This window comes from Carlito syrichta, unplaced genomic scaffold, assembly GCF_000164805.1.
Source record: "Carlito syrichta isolate Samal-C Ts95f unplaced genomic scaffold, Tarsius_syrichta-2.0.1 Scaffold305566, whole genome shotgun sequence".
Lineage (NCBI taxonomy): Eukaryota > Metazoa > Chordata > Mammalia > Primates > Tarsiidae > Carlito > Carlito syrichta.
Window position 1 is genome coordinate 263,389 of NW_007249662.1, and position 19,462 is coordinate 282,850.

Here is a 19,462-nt window from a genome sequence, read left to right on the forward strand (position 1 = left end):
CACACTGTGAGAACCACTGCAGTAGATGAACACCTGATTTAGGCTAATCAGACTCCTCTGGGCATCAAGAGCTCTCTACCCCCACAGCGTGTGAAGCCAGCAATGTCTGCCTTTCTTTGCTCTTTGCTCCTCTTTTACTTGTGACCTTAGTATGTGCAAACCCCATTCCCTGCTCCAAAAAAGCATGCCCGCCTCACTTTTAGGGAGTACCTTATAACTTCTCACTAAAGTGTAAATGACTAATTAATCAGACTGGATGCACTAACCCTCCCCAAAGCATCTGCCTTTTAACCAAGGGCAAAACCCTGACAAAGAATGAGACTTTAATAATAGAATTTCAGTAGTCATGAATTAAGTGTCTTGGGGTAACTGAGGAAGCCCTCTTTGTATCCCCCCAAAGGTCACATTTTCTAGGTAGCCACTTATTTAAGTCCCAAAAGGGATTGTGTCTTTGTCATATTTGATTACCAATGCCCACCATGGTGCCAAGCATTCAATAGGTGTGCAACACATGAATACATCACAATGAACACTCTGACAGGAGGAGACAGAGGTCTGTCCTTTGCCTGTAGCAGATCTGTGACGAGAGTCAGGTCCTTCCAAACTCTTCGTCAATGACTCATCATAATCAACAAACACTAACTGAGCACCTACTGCATGCAAGCCTCTAGCTGGACCATGGGCCAAAGGTAGCCCCCGAACTGACATGTTCACTAGTCAATCAAAGCTTCATTCCTTCATTCAGGAAGTCATTGTTGCACACCTGCTGTGTGCTGACAAAGAACCCCAAAACAGAGACAGTACCACCTTGGCCCTTAAGGGTCATGCCCTGTAGCACCTTAGGACCCCTTCAAGGAGCACAGGGGCAGAGAAAGCGCTTCCAAGGGAAGAGAGGGCAAGCTCAGGTTTCCTAGAGAAAACACACAACTCAGAACTCCCAGGCTGGGATGATTCAGCAAAAGCTTCCCAGGGATTTGGAGAGACAAAAGACTCTGAGTAGGGCTTCTCCTCCCTGACCCCTCCTCCAAGGCCCACAGCTGTACTCACGACTGCCCAGTTCATTACTTGGAGCCTCACAAGCCTGAGGGAGAGGGAGTCGTTATGCCCATTTCACAGATGTAGAAACTGTGTTCCGGGGGCCTGCAACAACTCCATAAGAAGTACAGTAGGGAATAAGTGGGACCAGAAGCTCCTGTCCCTTAGCCTCATCCTCTCTCTCCTGGGCCATGCAGCTGTACAACTGGCCCAAAGAACTCACCTTCCCCTACCCCATCCTATTCCTGTTTTGGTCGAGTGATCTTGCTGTTACCATCACCATCATCATTCTCTCCATTGCTGACATGTGTTGGACACTTACTTCCTCTCAGGCTCAATACTTGGCACTTTGCAAGCTTTGACTCTCTTTTTTTTTTGAGTTGGAGTCTCACTCTGTCGCCTTCCTAACCACTATATCATGCTACCCTAATACATTTAATTGCAGAAACCAATGCTCAGAGAAGTTAAGGGCCTTGCCTGAAGTCCCACAGCAGAGAAGCATTGGAGTCAGAATTTGAACTAGGGTCTGACTGCCCCCAGAGACCACACACTGCAGCCCCTGGCTGATTAAGGAGGCAGAGAAAGGTGAGGCAAAGGAAGGAGGAGGCTATGTCTGCAGTGCCTCTTCAATATCTCAGCCCATCAAGGCTCTCCATCCTGGGTGGCAGCTGAATTATTTAAACTCACCAGCTCCAGTCCACCATTACTGGGTCCTGGAATTATTTTTACCCAGGTAACAGTCATAACTCTTAATGGAAGGAAACCACGCTGTTTTCTTCCCATCAGCTCCTGAGTTATGTGCACTTAAAACCAGCTCCCCACTGGAAGGGGATGAAGAGTAGAAACAGGTCCGTACATCATGGTGGTTTTTATTAAGAAGTCACAAACCCTCTAGGACCCACATACAGAGAGGGAAAGGGTTAAGTGAAGAGGAATATACCACATTCTACAATAACCCCCAGAACAGCCAGCCCAGCCAGAAACATATCCTCAGACAAGGCTGCCAGCATGCATGTGGAGCAGCAGGAAGAAAACAGACTGAGCAGGCCGGTGGGACTGACTCTCCAGGCCACCCTTGTGGAATTGCAGAAGCTCTGACCCCTGCCTCTCCTGCCAGCAAGAGAGGAAATGCCCACCGCTGCCCTTTTGGCTAAGCTTCCTGACAGCAGCACCGGCTGGAGAGGTGCTGCTAGGTGCTGTCCCTCTGCATTCCTGGCTGAGTGGGGACTGCCAGAGCCTGGAGTGAGGGGATGATGCTGGTGGATGATGAGGGGTCTTTGTGCTGGTGGATTCATATGTTGCTGCCACGACTCACTGTGTAGTCTTGGGCAAGCTGCTTTCCCTCTCTGGACCCCCAGAATCAGAGGTTCTGAACTTGGGGTCCTCAGATGGCCAGTAAGGAGAATCCAAGAACCCCCCATCAAGTGTTGTATGTTTGGGTGTATATGCATCTTTTTCAGAGTGGAAGTTCTGAAAAGGACCCTTGCCGTCCCCCCCAAGAGTCGTTATGGGGCCTTCAAGTACAGCCAAATATGTGTGTCTATGCATCTAAGACCCAGAATAAAGCAGCCCACTTTCCAGCTGAGCACAGGAGTCTAGAAGCCTGCAAAGTTTCACAAAATACTCCCCCATCCCAAATCACCCCAAATAGGATAAATTCTCATAATGCCAACCCTTCCTAGCAGTGTGGGCACGCACGTGCGTGCACACACACACACACACACACACACACACACACATCCTTATTACATAGCCACAGAACCTCAGAACTGGAAGGTGTCTGGGGTTACCTAGACAGACTGCCTCATTGCATAATGGGGAAACTGAGGCCCCAAAATAGGAGACAGAGCTGGGACTGGAACCCAGGTCTACCAACCCAAGTTCAAGTCTCCTTCCAGAAGCTTCTGCTTCCCTCTGTCTGGCGCACCACAATGCACCACTTCAGATATAACGGGGGAGGAGGGAGGGCAGCCTCCTGGATTGTGGCCACCTGAAGGAAGTAAGGCAGCAGAAAGATGTTTGGGACATGTCTACATCTGGACAACCCAGTCCTAGCAACATCAATTGGGCTGGCACACAATGCATGGCTGAACCCATTGTTAAAATATTTTAATATCCCAGTCCTGGGTGGTACTATTGTCCTGAGGCCCTTGTAGCTCCCTTGATAACCTCCCAAGTTCTTCCCAAATCTCCCTAGAATCCAGAAACGAAAGGGTTAACAGTACAGTCAGAGATCCCTAAAATCCCCCACCCCAGGACCCCAGCCACTCTGGTCAAATTTCAACATTTTAAATCTCCCCCATGGCTGGATCTGTGACTCCTCATTTGAACCAGATTTCCTCATATTCATCATGCACATCTGAGCCTTTCCAGGGAGGAAAGGAAGGCAACTCCCTCTTCAAGGTCACCCAGCAAGGGAAGCCAGGGGAGATGCTCAAAATTCTGGGGACCAAATCTTTGGTGCTAACCACCCAGCCACCCTTCCCCTTTGCCTCCTGTGTCCTGCCTGAGCAGGTGCATGCTGGAGGATCTTGGTGCCCCCACTTGGCTTGGGAACTGGAGAGAAAGAACAAGTGGACCCTGCTTCCACCTCAGGCACGCCAATCTCTGGGGCTGATGTTTTATTCCTCCCACCTCTAAGAGCACGAGCCTAACGAGGAAATCCTTGGGGGCGCGGAAGGCTGGAGTGTGCCTGGAGATAATAGCAAAGATGCTAAAAATAAGGACATTCATTTCCAGAAAGATAGATATAATCAAAGCATGAAGCAAAAGAGAAATCTCCTTTTGATGGGCCACAGATTAGCAGCAAGGGCACTTGAAAATTAAATGTGAGCTTTTGGATTCAGTTGCAAGACACCATCACTTCCCACTCACTAACAGGTTGGTGCAGCCTTACCCTATCAGGATGTCAGAAAAAGAAACTAGGGGTATAGTCTGCCCCAGAACAGGTCTGAAGCTGGATCCTGGAACCTTTTCCCAGAATCTGAACAAACCCTCTCATCCTTACTTTGAGCCAGGCTCAAGGATAGAGTCTCCAACCTAGGGCCAGGATGCAGCCCCTCCCCCCATTCGATCACTTACAGGTTACACCACCTGTGAAAATAAAACATCTTCTGCTGGCAGCTGGTTGTACCCTTCTAGCTGTCTGACCACTCATTCCAAGCAAAGTGCAGTCCCTCCATGGCTCCCATCTCAGGAAAGAACCATAGTTAAATTACTCAACTGTCCCTGGAAGACGGTCCTATGTAAAGCTCACCCAGTATGCACAGGCAAGAGTTAAACTTCCAGCCTCAGGTGACCCTCCTCCCATCCAGGGCCAAGATGCTCACCTGCAAAATCAGAACACCCAGAGACCCTCTATGCCAGACTGCCCAGCCCCACAAAGGGTTAATTCACTGAGTGAACTGCTGGTTACTTTCAACAGCAGCTGATACAAAGCCGAGGGCAGACTGGGCAGAAGTCACAGTCTTGATGGCATTGCCTAAAACATGGGCACATTTTATCCCCTGCCCGGGCACTGAGCCGAAGTCTCATTTGGTTTTGGGGTGTTGCTTAGGAGATGAAACACTGCAGCATGTGGGCAAATGAACATGGTCATTCCTCAATACCCCTATGCTCCCAACTACCTTTTACCTCACTGGCTCGTGCACAGATCTCTCATTAGGGATTCCAACACCCCTAGCCCATTTGCACAACCGACAGGAATAGCACTTACCGCGACACCAGAGGATTGCAGGGGGAACGGGTGAGCCAAATTCTTGCCAACTCCTCTCTTCTCTGCCGAGTAGGAAGATGCTAAGTCCTGATGACTTGGTTGGAAAGCTCAGCGGAGGTGCCTGAAAGAAAATTGTTCATTCGACTCTCCTACTCTTCCCAAAATAAAATCAAAGCGCCAGTGCACGCGCATGCACACACACACACACACACACACACACACACACACACACACACACCAACTACCCCTAAATCATGCAGGACCAAGACAAAAAGAAATACCACTGCCAGGAGAGGAGAAAACTCAGACCAGCCAGTGAGTCAGTGGACGAGGCGAAGACAGTGGCTCCCTCAGACTGTCCTCCACATGGATGAAGGGTTTTGCTCTGCGAGCCTCTCGCTCCCTCTCTCTCCCTCTCCCTCTTCCGCCGCCCCCCCCCCCCTTTCCTCTTCAGTCCGCGTAGGCAACTCTGGGCTGCTGGCAGTGGACGAATCAATTGCTTCCCCAGTGCCGGATTCCACCGCGCTGCCACCACTACGGCAAAACCCTGTGTGAGCAAGGGAGGGAGCAGCCGCTTCCCAGTGCAAGGGACCAAGCCTGTCTCCCACTGTGGTTTATGTGTGCAGTGCCTGGAGAGAGGAAGGTGGGAGGCCGGGAGGGGAGGTTGGGCGCACCAGAGATCCTAGCTGGTCGAAATGGCAATCAGGGGATTGGCGGTCAGCACCACGGACAGCGCTGAGATGCCGCGGAGCAGGGGATGAACGGGAAGCGACGCCCTCCCCTCAGGCAGATAAGTTAAGTAATTGGATGATTAGAGAGGAGAAAGGGGGAGTCCAGAAGGGTGGGGACGGTATTCTCGACATCACACTCAGTGACAGCCTACCTACTGCACACTTGTTCTAAGACCATCGCTCAATCTTCCATCAAAGGAGCTATAATTTCTCACCCCGTCTCCCACACACCCCCAGACCTTCGCTGCTCCTCTCTGATCAGAGAAGAATTTAGTGCCAGTGCAGGGGTCTCCAAGTGGGTTTTCTCCCCAAAGGTCAGTCCGGCTGGCCTGTCCTCACCCATAGTGCTGTAGATTTCTGACCAGTACCCAGGGTAACTTAGAAGTCAGAGCAGAAAAACTGAGGCTTATGAAATGGAAATGTCTAAGGAGCAGGATAGCTTCATGGAATAAGCACTTGACAGGTTTCTGGAAGCCAGATCCAGTCCCATACAACCTTGGAAAAGTCATTTAATGCTTCCAAGTCCCATCTGTAAAATGAGTATATGACTACATTATTTTCCTAGATAGGCATTAGGAATACCCAAGTTGTGGGTTGCTATGATTCCATGATCTGTAACCTGTCCTGCACTGCAAATGTTTTGACAGAGAGGATAAAGGAATTGACACAGACCCAGGAAGGCATGTGCCAATCTCACTCTTCAGCATGTGGTTTGAAGAGAAATTTCAAGTGGGATGAGGGGAAATTTTAGGTTTAAAGAAGTAGATTGAGCCTTGGCCAAAGACCCATCCTCAAAATCCAGACTGGGTTTCTGAAGTGAAATCACACTATAGACAATGAAATAAAATTATTAAAAAGGGAAATGTAAAATGAGGTACAAATTCCCATGACTCCCAGTGTTGCAGGGTGCAAGGGTCCTATTTCTGCCAACTGTGGGATGGGGTGCATGTTGGGGAAAGGATGGGAATCTCAGACAGACCAAGATCTGCCCGGAATTACTCTGCAAAGCGAAGGAGAACTGTCTCTACTGAAAACTCACATCTCAAGTTTCCCATCCAGGTGGCCCAGGGTGAGCTACTACATTTGTTGCTTAATTCTCCCCATGAAAGCCAAGGCTTAAAATGCCAGAATGTCCAGATCATAGAGACTATTTAGACTTTTTTTTTTCTAAGACAGACTCTCACTCTGTTGCCCAGGCTGGAGAGCAATGATGCAATCATAGCTAACTGCAGCCTCGACTTCCTGGGCTCAAGGTATCCTACCACCTCAGCCTCCTGAGTAGCTGGGACTGTAGGTATAAGCCATCAGGCCCAGCTAATTTATTATTACTATTATTATTATTATTATTGTTATTATTGCAGCAGAGTCTCACTATGTAGCCCTGGCTGGTCTTGAATGCCTAGCTTCAAGTGATCCTCCTGCCCAGTCCTCCCAAATTACTGGGATTATAGAATTGAGCCACTGAACTTCATTTTATAGATGGTAATAATGAGGATGATGGTGGTTGTGGTGGTCATCGTCACTGTGATGATAATGACAGCAATTAGTTAGTAATGGTGTTGAGAGTGATTATGGTGATGATGTTGATGATTATGTTGGTGGTGACAAAGATGGCAGTTATTGAGAACCTACTATGTGCTCAGGAACTTAACATGTATCATCTTCTTGAGTCCTCACCATGACCCTTTGAGGGTAGTGTTATTATCCCCATTTTACAGATGAAGAAACTGAGACTCAAGAAATTAAATCCCTTGCTCAAGATTATACAGAAAATTGCAGACACAGGATTCAAACCCAGAGTTGTGTGATTCCAAACCCCATGTTCCAGAATGTCTTCCTCTCAGAGTTATGTCCAAATGCATGCTGCAATTTTTTGGCATGATCTTTTTGAATATTTTCTAGGAAGATCCTGTGCCATAAATCATTCGTCTCACTTTCCAGATGGAGAAAATGAGGACCCAAGAGAAGTGAACTTTCCACAGTCACAGAGCTAGGAAGTAACAGAGCTGAGTATATCATTAAGCCTTTCAGATGCTAGGACTTGTGTTCTAGTACATAGAACAGACTTGGGCACATAGTAAGCCCTCAATAAACATTAGAAGAGTGACTCAAGAAGCCCAGAGAGGGACAAAAGTCACTCAAGATACTGGTGTTGAAATCAGAACCCAAGTAGTTCCCAGGCCTCTTCGGTTCCAATTCCAGTAATTTCTACTCCACCTCACATCTTCCCTTGTATTGAGCATATATTCTGGGAGGACCTATCATGAATTCAGCTCTCCCTTAGGGAATGAAAACAGCTACCACCTGCTAAATGCCTAAACATTTACCATGTGCCAAGCACTATACTAATCACTTTACAGCTACTCTCTCCAAACATCACAACTACATGAGGTGGGTGCTATTACTGCCCCATTTTCAGATGAAAAGACTAAGACTCAGACAGGTGAAGTGAGGCCCACAAGTTCACATACACATAGCAGAGACAGGAATGCAAATCCTAGGTCTGACTCCAAAGCCTGTGTCTTGACATCCCTGTCAGTTTTTTCTCAAACCAGGCCTCCTGGAGGCCCCCATGGATGTGAAGAGGAGACCTGGGGTAACCCCCAACCCTGGTTGAAAGTAGAACAGTTGTGCTTTTAACTGCTTTGCATACTGGGCATTTGCCCAAGCCTTCATTGAAACAATGGCTTTGCAGCAAAATTTAAAAATAATAATATGGTTGAAACCAGATCTCTGCATCCTCCCTGGTGTCCAGACCATCTAGGAATAAACCCTACCTTCCCAGGGACCACCGCCCCACCCTCCCCACTTCCTCAGTCACCATCACCAAACCCTTCTTCTGTCCCTAGTGCTCTGGAGAACTCTGTTCACAGAACCAGCTGCTGCTGTGAGTACTGACAGCCTCTTGGCCCTGCAGCAGGGAGATGCATTGAAACCAGTCTCCTGAAGGCTGAGCCTGGCCAGGCTCTGATGCTCTCCGAGTCTTCGTTCAAAGATGGGGTATTGCAAAGAGATTCCTCAGGGTACCGGATTCAGCAAGATGCCTTGTTCTGTTGAGGTGAGAGGCAGCCCATGAAGACTCTCCACCATCCACAAAGAGGATGGAAAATGATGCTGGTAGTGATAACTATGCATGCACACCATGTTATTATCCTCACAACAATCCTGCGTTAGGATGATCATGGTTTTATTCCCATTTTTCAAATGGGGAAAATGAGTCTCAGAAACTTAAACCAACTCACCTGAGGTCATTTAGTTCATAAGTGATGAGATTGGGATTTGAACCAAGACCCCAAGACCCTCTGAGTTCATAATCATTATGCTGTAGGGCATCCCTAATTACAACAGTCTCTCCCTTTGGGGGGGGTGCTTATTATTTATCAGGTGCCATGTTTAATCACCCCAGCACTATCCGTGACTTATAGTAGGGCGTTGGAGCAGTGTTACATTATTTACTCATTTAGAGATGAGGAAGTTAGACATGGCGCCATCCCAGGACTTGCCCAAGGTAACATAGCCAGGAAGAAGCAAGAGGGCAGGGTGTGAATCTAAATGGTTTGTCTCCGTTTAGATGTATCTGAGATGGGTACTGAGATAGCCCAGAAAGGAAGACTGCTCCATTTCACTTAGAAAGTGGGGTGGTAACTGGGCTCGGTGGCTCAGCCTGTAATCCCGCGCCTTTGGGAGGCTGAGGTGAGTGGATTGCCTGAGCCCACGGGTTCGAGACCCGCCTGGGCAGGCGAGACCTCATCTCTACAATAAAAAATCAAAAAATTAGCCAGGCATGGTAGTGTGCACCTGTAATTCCGGCTACTTGGAAGGCTGAGGTGGAATTTGGGGGAGGCAGCCCCCAAAAGAGATTTAAGTGGTCCCTTGGAAGGTGTGATGGCATCGGCATTTCTATAAGGATAGATATTAAAAGAAAGAAAGATGGAGGGATAGATATAAAGAGAAAAAAAGAAAGTGGACAACTGTTCAGTGAATTGAGCAGAAGCCGTTTATTGAAACTTACAGCGAGTATTTATCCCCAGATTTTACACAGGCAGTCTCACAAGTCTTTCACGTGAACACAAAGCCTGGTGCAGGAGGGGTGCCCCCTACCCACCAGGTGTTTCCTCAGGCATGAGGAAGAACAATCACAAAACCTTTACATGAACACAAAGCCAATTAATGAGGGGCATCCCTTACCCACCAGCTGTTTCCTGGAGTAAGAGGAAGGGCAATCCCAATTAAATCACAAGACATTTACATGAGCATAGAACCAGGTGGATGAGGGGCGTCCCCCATCCGCCAGGTGTTTCCTGGAGTATGATGAATGGGGATCCCAAAACTATCTCACTGTTCCTCATGTTTGGTTAATATTTCTTAAAAGCAATACAGCAATTCTAATATCATAATATTCTAATAATCAATAACTTTTAAAACCTATGCTTACACGACCCCTAATATCCAACCTAAATCCCAATTCTTCTCTATTTCACGCTAATTCTACCTACACTATAGAAACTCTTAATTCTAACCCAAACCAATTCCTAAGGAATGTGGTCCAGTCAAAAGATCATGTTGGGCCGTTTCTGGGAACAATTGATTACAATCTCTTAACAAAATGGCTGTTCTGAAATCCTATAAATCTATTTTAACTTTTATAAAAATTTCTAAATCCTAATCCTGATCATCAGCAATAAAGCTAAAAATAAAACCCGAATATAAACTGTAAATTGTATTAAAGCCAAAACTGCAAATGTAGAAAGTGGAAACAATGTAATTTCTAAAGTTAGCTGTATTTTTATTAAACCTCAAAATATCATGTTTGATCATACTTGAACTGACATAATTTACTAATGTAGCATAACCTATTCTACAATACTTTCTATGAATAAAATAAATTCAATTTCTATAATAAGTAGAAAAAAACACTATACTAACTGTAGCTAAAACCCAGTTAAAAGGAAAGCAGCCTAGTCCAAAGTATGCGCTGGGCCCTTAGGAATGTGGCCCAAAGTTTGTGCTGGGCCATTTCTAGTAGCTCTAGATATATATTTATCTGTATTATTAAGGTTGAAACAGCACTTTGTATGTATATACTAATTCTACAAATATACTATTAAATCTTTAAAGAAGCTTGTACCATATTAAAGGCTCCCAAATGTGACCTGAGTTTGAATTATGTTACCTTTAAAGCCGAAACCACAGTCTGTGAGAAACAGGAACAATGGACTCCTAAAGTAAGCCATGCCTGTCGTACTCTCAGAACTTCATGCTTAGATCATCAAAGTCCCTGCTAGTGGAACGTGCCAAAACAGCAAAGAAGGGAAGAGGCAATGGGCCTTCAGCTCCTGAACTCGTCCTAGTGGTCTCAGGGTCCTCAGCCTGCCTGGATCCCTAATGCTCAGGCAGGCCTCCATGGCCGGCTCCCAACTGCAGAAGGATCCCCGGAGCCCAGCAGGTCGAGGCTGCGGTGGCCAGGAGCGGCCACTGCACTCCAGTCTGGGCGACAGAGTGAGACTCCAACTCAAAAAAAACAAAAAACAAAGAAAATGGAGTGGGCAGAACAATGGTCCCAAAAGATGCCTGTGTCCTCATTCCCAAAGGTGGTGAATGTATTACCCTACACGGTGATGGTGCTTTGCAAATGTGACTAAGTTAAAGATCTTGAGATGGGAAGATTGCTCTGGGTTATTCAGGTGGATCCAATGTTATCACTAAGGTCCTTAGAAGAGGAAGGCAGGAAGGCTAGCCTCAGGGAGCAGAGGGAATGATGGAGGTGTAGGAAGGAGAGGGAGGTGGGCAGAGATGTGAAAGTGCCATGCTGCTGGTCTTAAAGATGAGGGAGGAACTGCGAGCTAAGGAATGTGAGCAGCTGGAAAAGATGAGGAAACAGATTCTCCCCTAGAGCTTCGAGAAGGAACACAGACATACTGCTGACTCCTTGACTGGAGGACTTCCGATCTGCAGAACTGTATGAAAATAAAACCGTGTTGTTTTAAGTCACTACTTTTGTGGCTATTTGTTACAGCAGCAAGAGGAAACTAATCCAGCCAGTCTGCCAGCACACCTTATGACAAGATGCCTGGAGCAAATCAGCTTGAGGGATCACAGTCGAGCTCCCACTTAGCCAAAGGAACCACATTACAGCCTGTTCTGGACAATGCCGTGTGTGTGTGTGCCCTACAAGAGAAGGGGCGCAGAGCATCTGCCTGACCACCAGCCTCTGTCGCTAGACAGCACCACAAGGGTGTCCATGCTTTCTTCATCCCTTCCTCCTCCTTCTCCTCTGAGGGCCTCCAGGGAAATGCTATCATCAGGAACACAAAAGGGAAGAAATGTCACAGGGCAGCTTTCCAAGAGCTCAACTCATCACAAGGAATCAGTCAAAAAACAAGTAAATGATGCGGAGAGATTAGAGAGCAAGAGAAAGAGTGAGAGAGAGAGGAAAAGAGCAAGAGAGGAAGGGAAAGAGAGGGAGAGCAAGACAGAGGGGGGAGAAAGAGGGAGAGAGAGCAAGAGAGTGGAGAGAGAGAGGAGACAGAGAGAGAGAGGGAGAGAGCAAGGGGCGGGGAGAGAGAGAGTTGCTGTCTCCCCAAGATTGGCTTCTGTGCCCTGACAGATCCCCTCCCACCAGGAAAAGGGGCAAGTCTTGGGGAGCCCATTAGCCTCCTTAGGAAAATATAAGGTGATTACAAAGCACAGGAGGATTTGGCAAGGCAAGTTTTGAAGACAAACCAACAAATATTATTAATCAGTCAATGCTACATCATCAGACAAGGCATTGCTGGAGGAAGGAACTTTGACTTGCCTTCTGATGCTCTGGGTTTGAGTCATGGCTCCCCCACTTCCCAGCTGTGTGACCTTGGGCATGTCACTGGCATACTCTGAACCTCAGTTTCCTCAATTGTAACGTAGGATCACAATACCTTCCCTGCTGACCTCCCAATGTGACCAGGAAGTTTCACTGAGCTAATGAATGGGAATGAGTTTTGTATACTCTAAATAATGAGTAGCATCTACCATTTATTAAGCTCCTACTGTGTGCTAAGTGCTAACTAGACTCTTTCCATCCTCAAGAAAATGCCCAGCACAAAATGACTGTAGGTACCAGAAAGACAGAAACAGCAGAGATTGTATAATGAAATGATTAAAAGATCAGGTTTTAGAGCAAGGCTGCCATGGTTCAAATCTCACTTCCACATACAAACAGTGTGGCCTTGAGATAGCTGCTAAAAACAAAAACAAAAACAAAAAACCTCCCCATGCCTCAGTTTTCCCATCAGTAAAGTGAATAATATCACCTCTTCACAAGGCTGTCATTAGATCACATTAGCCAATGTATGTAAAAGCACTCAGGACAGAGCCCAGCACAAAGGAAGCCCTATATGTATCATCTTTAGTATTGTTGCCATTGTGCTGATTATTTTATTATTGAAGAGAGGAGTATTCCAAGGAGTGATACATGCTGTGCTGAAATCCAAAAGGTGATGCCAAGTGGTCTATGGACATGTATTTTTTTCAATGTTTGGATATTACATTTTTACTTTAAAGTGCATTAGAAAATTATCATGTTCCTGTTTCCAGCAGTGACATAATGTTTTCTTCTATGCAAATTTATTTAAGCAATGTAATGTAGGGCAAAAATAAATGTGATTTTCTCTTTCATTTCCAGCACCTCCATAGCATTATCTGCCCTGAAATCAGTCCTCCAGACAGGCTAGGTTTGCCTGTCTAACTTCCCCCACTGCCCCTTTGCAACTGTCTCCCAGGGCTGCGACCCAGCAAAGCCAGTAAACCCAGATTCATGGTTTTAGGCAAAGGGAGTAATGGAAGCACACAGCATCCTCCCTCTCCCAGGTCCTTTCCAGAATCTGACCCACAGCACATGAATCACTGGCACTCACTGAAGCCTGACCACATGTATTTTCCTCATCTGAACACCTAGGACAGAGCCTAACTTGCTTCCTATGATTGCCCCACGTTAAAACTAGCTCCCCCACCAGACTGGACATGCCAAAAACACAGCTCAGTCTTGTGCATGTTGGGTCAATGTTGAATAAGCAAATTATTTTTAGAAATTTTGATGGATGCTTGTATCTTTTGTGCTACTGAAATCTCATAAAGGGGCCATCTGACCACCCAAAATTGCATATTTAGTTACCATAAATGAAATGTGCCAACAATACATGGGATTCTGCAAGGAGCCCATATCTGCAGGATGTTGCTGTCTTTGAACAATTTTAGGGGTACCTGGGCTGCATAATCGTTCCAGAAGAGTAATGCCAGAGTTGCAGCTGTAGGGAGAGCTATTATTATTATTATTATTATCATCATTGTTCTTACAAAGGAGGATGCTGAGGCTCCAAGAGGCAGACTGACTTGTCCAATATCATCCAGTCAGTGACTAGAAGAGGCAGAAGAAGGCTGAATGAACTGGGAGAGGCCAGGAAACCTGCCTGAGAGGAAGGTTGGCCCTGAGCTGGGTTGAATGTGGACAAGTGGAAAGAAAAGAGTAGAGTAAGGGACAGCACCCTGGGAGAAAATTTTCCAATGTCCTCATGCCCGCCAAGGCATTAAGGATGGAGGAGGCTGACATTTGCTGGAAGATTCTATATTTTCTGCTCCCCCCACCAGCTTTATTGACTCTACATTTTCAAAAGGAGCCTTAAACACTGATGGAAAAGGATTGAATCTATAAAGGAGGGACCCCAAGCACTGAGATTAGAGACTGGGAGTTCGAGAGAGAGAGAGAGAGAGAGAGAGAGAGAGAGAGAGAGAGAGAGAGAGCTATTTCCAGGTAGGTCTTTCAAAGCACTCACCTAAGATCCCTTCAAACCCCAGTCTGACTTTTCCCTGGAGATGAATAAACCAGATTTTTCAGCTCCATTGGAAACAGATATCTGTTAAAGTCTCCCAATAATTAGCTAGTATTGAGGAGGGAGCAGAGGGAACGTTGGCTTCCCACTTGGTGGCTGAGACCATCACCAAGTTCTTAACAGAATAGTTGAGAGGGAGCTGACTCCAAGTCCTGCCTCTTCCACTCACTGACTGTGCGACCTTGGGCAAGTCACTCCATCTATCTAAACCTTAGCATCCTCATCTGTAAAATGAGAATAGTAATACCTACATCATTCATTTACTGAGATCATTCAATGAGAAACAATATATAAAGGGCTTGGCACAGTAAGTGCCCAACACATTAGCTACTGCTGTTATTACCTTCGTTTTATTAGGTTTTTATTTTATATTTTATTTTATATTTTTTTTAGCCAAGACCTCTCTCTGTCACCCAGGCTGAAGTGCAGTGGCACGATCACCACAGTCTCGACCTTCTGGACTCAGGAGTTCCTTTTGCCTCAGCTTCCTGAGTAACTGGGACTACAAGCACGTACCACCATGGCTGGCTAATTTTTTTGTAGTGATGAGGTCTTGCTATGTTGCCCAGGTTGATCTCAAACTCCTGGGCTCAAGCAGTCTTCCCACCTCGGCCTCCCAAAGTACTGGGATTACAAGTGTGTGCCACCACACCTGGCCAGGTTTTTACTGTTATCCTATGCCAGATGCTGGTGGTACTGAAATGACTAAGACTCCACCCTTCCAAGCTACAGGCTAATGGAGATATAGAAAAGAGCTCTCAAATTACAAAACAGTGGGGCAGGAGTTATAAAAGATGTGGGAGGCCTAGGATGGAGGATTCTTATTTCTGTTTTGCATGTGAGGTGGGAAGAGGTTGAAAACGTTTACCTCCACAGGAGACTAGGGGAGCTGGGGAGAGGGATGGAGGGAAGGAGGATGTCACATGACCAGCATCTCAATGCCCCATGCATTTCTCCTTCCCTGCTCCAACACTGGCTCCTACATCTGGGGAGTCTCTTTCCTCCGAGGAGATTTCTCAACATCACACTTATGTAATCCTAACATGACACGACAGATATTCAGCAGGCTTGGAAAAGGGAGAGCCTCGCACACCCCACGATTTCCCCTTGGCCAAGCAGCGAAGGAAGTGACAAGTGCTGCAGAAATGGTGAGAGCCCATCTCGCGGGTGGATGATTAGCAATCAGATGGGCTGACTGGCAGGTGGCAGGGAAATTGGTACAGCATTTCTGGAGGGTATCTAGCACGGTATATACAAAAGCTTCAAAAAATTAAACATCCCCACCATTGGAGACATGAGACCCTGCCCAGGAATTGAACCTAAGGAAATGATTAGATGTCTGTACGAGGGTTAGCACTGTGACATCCCTTATAATGACGACAAACTGGAACAGCCTAAGTGTCCAACGGTAGGGGCTCATTTAAATAAATTGTGGCATATCTCATATTTCATTAAATAAATTGAGGTGAGGTGGCACCACACACCATGATAGTCTTGGTTGAACCCTGAAAAGGCACAATAGCATGTTAATGGAGATTGTTATTTATCTACAGTAATTTATTAATCATCATTAATTTATTAATGGCTTGACTCCGCTAATAAATTCAGTCCCTGGGAAGAGAAAAATGCCCGTAAGTCCTTTCCACGTGCAAAACCTATCCCTCTTTCAAGATCCTGGCTAGTCACTCATTTATTCACTCAACAAACATATGTTGAGGACTGACTTATATGTCAGATGCTAAGAACACAGAAGGGCGAAAAAATGATAACCCTGTTCTTGGCAAGCTTAGAGACCCAGAGGGCACACTTCCTCCAAGGAGACCTCCCTGATTACATCCGTCCAGAATGAAATTCTTCTTTTGTGATTCTGTTAGTCACCTCAGAATATAGGAAGAATGATAATAGCAAATTCCCAAGACCTCAACTAAGTTCTTTACATGCTGAATATTGATTAATACTTAAAGCAGCCCTTGAAAGTAGATCCAAAAAATAATCCCCATTTTTCCAGTGGGAAGACTGAGGCTCAGAGAGGGCACGATATCTGTTTTATTTTTTATTTATTTTTATTTTTATTTTTTTTTTGAGTTAGAGACTCACTCTGTCGCCCAGACTGGAGTACAGTGGCTGCTCCCGGCCACCGCAGCCTCGACCTGCTGGGCTCCGGCGATCCTTCCACCTCAGCCTTCCAAGTAGCTGGAACTACAGACGCACACTACCACGCCCGGCTAATTTTTGATTTATTGTGGAGATGAGGTCTCGCCAAGTTGCCCAGGCGGGTCTCGAACCCACAGGCTCAGGCAATCCACTCACCTCAGCCTCCCAAGATGTGGGATTGCAGTCTGAGCCACCGAGCCTGACTGATATCTGTTTTAAACTCATACATTAGCAAGTAATCAAGCAGGGCCTCACCCCACGTCTGTCTGATGTCAAAGCCCATGCCCTCAAGCACTAGGTTATATTGAGCAACACTAAAGGGCCAGCACAGGCCAGGAACAGGGCGCCTGTCCATTCTCCCCAAGAACCTTCCCTAACTCCTCTCAAAGTGGGTGTATCCTCTTCTCTGTCTTCATTGCACAAAGTTTAACCTCTAGGTAACAACCCATCTCCTTCCATTGTGACCCCCAGTAGGAGAGAGGGAGACGTGACCACGCTGAATTGTGTTATCACCAATGGAATACGCCAGTGGTTAAGAGGATTCTGCAAGAAGCCCCATGTTTTCCAGATGCTTCTTTCTTTAAATAAGCAGGAAGACCTAGACTAGATCATCATCCCAGAAGATCAATGCTGGAGTTACTGACTGTGTCAGTTCCTTGAGGACAGAAACCACATCTGTCTTATATATCTAACATGATTATCTGGCATGGAATAAATACCAAGTAAATAGTTGATTAATGAATGAATGATTGAGTGAATGAATGAATGGGCATCATTTTATGAGCTATTTATTTCCTGGGTTAGAGATTCTTCCTCTGGGCTGTGCCAACAGCTCACGGATCGTCCACCATCACCATCCATCTGGGAAACTACATAGAGAATCACCATGGTGGCTGGGACCCTATACACATATTCTGAAAACTGGAGTGCCTTCAAGGCCCTCATTGCTGCTCAGTACATCAGGCCTCAGATCCGCGTGCTCTCCATATCACTCCATTTCTACTTTGGTCAAACCAACCACACCCCTGAATTTCTCTGCAAATTTCCTGCCAGCAAGGTTCCAGCATTTGAGGGTGACGATGGATTCTGTGTGAGTGCAATGCCTTTGCCTACTCTGTGAGCAATAAGGAGCTGCATGGAAGTACTCCAGAGGCAGCAGCCCAGGGGTGCAGTGGGTGAGCTTTGCTGATAACGACAGTGTCCCCAGTCAGTACCTGGGTGTTCCCCACTTTGGGCATCATGCATCACAACATACAGGCCACTGAGAATGCAAAGGAGGAAGTGAGGTGAATTCTGGGGCCGCTGGATGCTCACTTGAAGATGAGAATTTTTCTGGTGGGTGAACGAGTGACACTGGCTGACATTACGGTTGTGTGCACCCTGTTGTGGCTCTATAAACAGGTCCTGGAGTCTTCTTTCTGCCAGGTCTTTCCTAATACCAACCACTGATTCCTCACCTACATTAACCAGCCCCATTTCCATGCTGTCTTGGGGGAAGAGAAACTTTATGAGAAAATGACCCAGTTTGATGCCAAAAAGTATGCAGAGAAGCAGCCTGGAAGGGACATCCCATGGAAAGAGAAGGGCTCACGGGAACTGAAGCAGAAGACCCAGACTGAGAGGAGGGAGGAGAAAAAGGTAGCTGCCCCTACTCCTGTGGAGGAGGTAGACAAATGTGAGCAGGCCCTGGCTGCTGAGCCCAAGGCCAAGGATCTCTTTGTCACCTGTCCAACAGTACCTTTGTGTTGGATGAATTTAAGTGCAAGTACTCCAACAAGGACATACTCTCTGTGGCACTGCCATATTTGGGGGAGCACTTTGATAAGGATGGCTGGTCCCTGTGGTATTCTGAATACCACTTCCCTGAAGAGCTCACCCAGACCTTTATGAGTTGTAACCTCATCACTAGAATGCTCCAGCGATTGGACAAGCTAAAGAAGAATGCCTTTGCCAGTGTCATCCTCTTTGGAACCAACAATAACAGCTCCATTTCTGGAGTCTGGGTCTTCCGAGGCCAGGAGCTTGCCTTTGCAACGAGTCCAGATTGGCAGGTGGACTACAAGTCATACACATGGAGAAAACTGGATTCTGAAGTGAGGAGGCCCAGACACTGGTGCGAGAGTTCTTTTCCTAGGAGGGAGTCTTCCAGCATGTGGGCAAAGACTTCAATCAGTGCAAGATCTTCAGGTGAACTTCTCTTGCCATCGCCTAGCTGCCTGTACTTGCCCTTCAGGGAGATGGGGGTCATTACAGGAATCTGAACACTGGGAAAAAAACTAAAAAGAAACTAAACAGAGAAATCCAGTCCCCTACCCTTCCAGGGCCCCTGTCATGGACCTGGACCATACAGAAGAGAAAGCGTGGGGAAAAGATGGGAAGGGATGGTTGAGGGGGAACTGCAAATCCCCCACCCCAAAGCTGATGGCTCTAAAGTCACAGCCATAGGGAACAGTTCTGCTCACTCAGATGCCAAACCCGGGAGCCTCTCACTAGCCCTTCCCAGCAGAGAAAATGAAGAGAGAGGAAACCCCAGGGGACACAAGTTCGACTGTACTTGAAATGCCTGCTGGTTTGTGAGGGGAACCAGATAAGTTCCAGAGGGTAATTTTATAAGAATTTATATGTCATTTTCAAGTCAATCTTGCAGAGCATCAAACACAAAATTGTTTCTCCTCATTGGCTCATCCTGATACTCCCATAATTCACTGCAAGCAAAGGGAAAATAGATTCTGAGACATTTCATTTTCATCTGTAAAATGGAATGAAAGTGGCTACCTCCCCAGAAGTTTATAAGAGCCAAAGGGGATTAAGACATTTGAAAGGGCCTGTATAGAGGTGGCCCATAGAGAGCTCAGCAAAACAAATGTTTGCTGAGTCTGAAGGCAATAAAAATCATCATGAAAATGTCTAGCCAGGCTCGGTGGCTCAGCCTGTAATCCCGCACCTTTGGGAGGCTGAGGTGA

The 19,462-nt window shown here is 46.5% G+C and overlaps 1 protein-coding gene and 1 pseudogene across 4 annotated transcripts in view; one reads left to right on the forward strand and one right to left on the reverse strand.

Annotated features, from left to right (window-relative positions):
• RPH3A (rabphilin 3A) overlaps positions 1-19,462 on the reverse strand; it is a 319,927-nt gene that overhangs the window by 109,548 nt on the left and 190,917 nt on the right. For 2 of the 4 annotated variants that reach the window (XM_021714276.1, XM_008061743.2), the window contains exons 1-2: positions 5,032-5,426; positions 4,751-4,871 (exon numbers count right to left, since the gene is read on the reverse strand). The gene's annotated coding sequence lies outside the window, so the exon portion shown is untranslated. Of the gene's footprint in view, positions 1-4,750; positions 4,872-5,031; positions 5,490-19,462 lie in introns of those variants that run through there. The other 2 variants (XM_021714275.1, XM_021714274.1) reach the window with 2 other exon arrangements.
• LOC103264097 lies at positions 17,386-18,690 on the forward strand (annotated as a pseudogene).